Source organism: Arachis ipaensis, chromosome B02 (genome assembly GCF_000816755.2).
Source record: "Arachis ipaensis cultivar K30076 chromosome B02, Araip1.1, whole genome shotgun sequence".
NCBI lineage: Eukaryota > Viridiplantae > Streptophyta > Magnoliopsida > Fabales > Fabaceae > Arachis > Arachis ipaensis.
The window spans coordinates 82,737,926-82,740,482 of record NC_029786.2 but is presented as its reverse complement, the minus strand read 5'-3'; the positions used below and the strand labels follow the sequence as shown (position 1 = coordinate 82,740,482).

General features: G+C 36.3%; 1 long non-coding RNA gene across 1 annotated transcript in view; it reads left to right on the top strand.

Moving 5' to 3' along the window:
• The window catches only part of LOC107628635, a 2,841-nt gene continuing 1,022 nt past the window's right edge, over positions 739 to 2,557 (top strand). The window contains exon 1 of the long non-coding RNA XR_002357677.1: positions 739 to 2,499. This is a non-coding gene — a long non-coding RNA (uncharacterized LOC107628635). The remainder of the gene's footprint in view (positions 2,500 to 2,557) is intronic.

Here is a 2,557-nt window from a genome sequence, read left to right as displayed (position 1 = left end):
CTCAGAGAAGTCGGGAACTCTAAGGCCACAAGATAAAGGCACGCAAATAGAAAGCATGTTACAGAAGGGGAAAAAGCTAACCTTTAAGTCTGAAATCAAGACTGGAGGAAGCAAAAACCTTCGAAACGCAAGAAATGCAACACGAACGAATGCAGGGAAATTTTGAAAGATCGCAGAAACGAAACAATGAAAGAGAGGGAAAAGTATTTATAAGAACGTTAGGGGCATAATGGTAAAATGGGGGCAATCTTTAATAAAGGTGCACCGTTACCAAGGCCATTAAATCCCTACGCACACCCAACGGACACGACGATTGATTAGACGTAACCGTCAGAACCGAAAGGTCAAAAAAAATCACGTCGGTCCTTAAACCATCACGTCGGTCCTCTCGCAAATCGGCCAAGACCCCGAGTTGAATACTCGAACCCAACTCTTAAAAAGAAATTGGGCTCGAGTAGGGGCACTGTTCATACCCTGGCCCAATAAATAGGGCCCAGGACCCAAGCAAAGACGCCCAACCCAAAGGGTTGACCCTCTCCCCAGTACCAGCCTTCATCCCAGAAGTCGGTACTGAACACGACCTGTTCCTGGGAAGTCGGATACGAGGGTCAGCTGGCAGATAACACTCATTTAAATGAGTAACTGCCCCTAGAAACTCTCTAACCACTTCATAGAGCCGTATCTTAACTTCCCTAAGATATGGGAGCGGTTATCCACCTAAAAAGGTGGCACTACTCCAGCGGTGGTTATTGGTTCACCACTATAAATACCCTGACACCTCTCAGGTATCACTAAGTTCCAATATACATTCTAACCTGCTCCCACTCTTGCTAATTTAAGCATCGGAGTGTCTTTGCAGGTACCACCCCCCATTCTTTCTCACGCACAAGTCGGACGGAGGAACACCGAGTACCAGGTCCACTCGATAGCCACCTCCCTCACACGTTTGGGCCAACCTACGCCATCCGGCCCATTAATCTCCGGTTACCCACCGTAACAAGAATAAATATTTAGGAAATATTTTAAGCCTATATAAAACATTAATTATCATAAACCCCTTACTTTTTGTAATGACTTGCAAGTATAGTTATTGCTGTAATATATTATTACTTTTAGTAAAGGACTATATTCATGTATGTCTATGGATGAAAGTTGTGAATTCTCTTTGCATTTCCAAACTATATAAGAATAATGTAATCTTTTCAATATCCAGAAGAATTAAGTGAAGATAGTTTTGCGCCACGCATAGAAACCAAAATGGTTTCCCCCCTTTTTTTTTTTTGCTTTAAACTATAATTTATATTATGCCACCATTGTATATACATGACGTAATTTTTATAATTAATTATTTAATCTTTTTCCCCTCACTTTTGTTACACAAAGCAACTCCTAATTAGTATTATGTTTTCAATGTTTTTATGAGGCATGAAGCTTTAATTTCCACCTTTTGTGGTCTATATTTTATATTTAGCACCGTTTAATGCACACTATATCGTCATATAAGTTCGTTCTTATTGCACAACAAACAATTAGATATCCTCTAGTTGAGCTAGAATATGTCTCTCCAACTAGCTAGAATGATTAACAATTGAAAACAACGCTTAAATTGGATGTTTCTGTTTTGCTTATATTAATATTTTGCAGCTCTTGATATAAGGAAAAGACATGAACTTAGTAAGACATTCTTAGTTCTGGAATCATATCTTACAAAATAAGTATTTATAAAACATGATCATCGATCATAAATTTATGATTGCGAGAAAACAAAAGGAGAGTGATTGATGAGTGGCCAATGACCAAGTTAACTATAACATTTTATGAGGCATATAAAGCTTTTCAAATTTTATATTACGCATCGTCTGATGTTCAATATATATCATATATGTTCTTACACAATTAAACGAAATTATTATCTAATGAATAGTTATCATAGATGGTTCAAGAGACATGTTCAAGCTTAACTATGCAAAAACCTCATTCGCTAAAAGTTAGAAGGTTTTTTTTATTAATATTTTCTAACTCTTGTTACAATGAGGGGACATGACTTAAGAAAGGAATATACTAGTTCTAGGCTTCTAGCTAGAATAATCATAACAAATATTTAGGGAATATTTTAAGCCTATATAAAGCATATGAAATACATATCATATACTAATGTTTTCAAGATAAAAAAGAAGAGTGATCAATGGCTAAGAATAGTGTAGCACTTGCAATTGCAATGTTAATGATTTTAGTAATTACTTGTTCTGGTGCGATAGAAGAGTTTCATCATGAAACTATTCCTGAAGAGGTTTGGACTACATCTTATTATATTGCATCTGGCTCTCTAGAATACTGTGCCAAGGAGTGCACGATACGCTATAAGAACAATTTGAAAATGAAGAAAGAATGTGTTAAGAATTGCATTATCCGCAAATGCAGTCTACTTTTTCCGACAGATGAAACAAAACAGATCCAATGCACTGTCCGTCTTGTTGCTCAGTACAACAAGAAATTCTTGTAAGCATCTAAGTTTTGGTTTAATTTCTATTAATTATATATATTTCATATGATTATT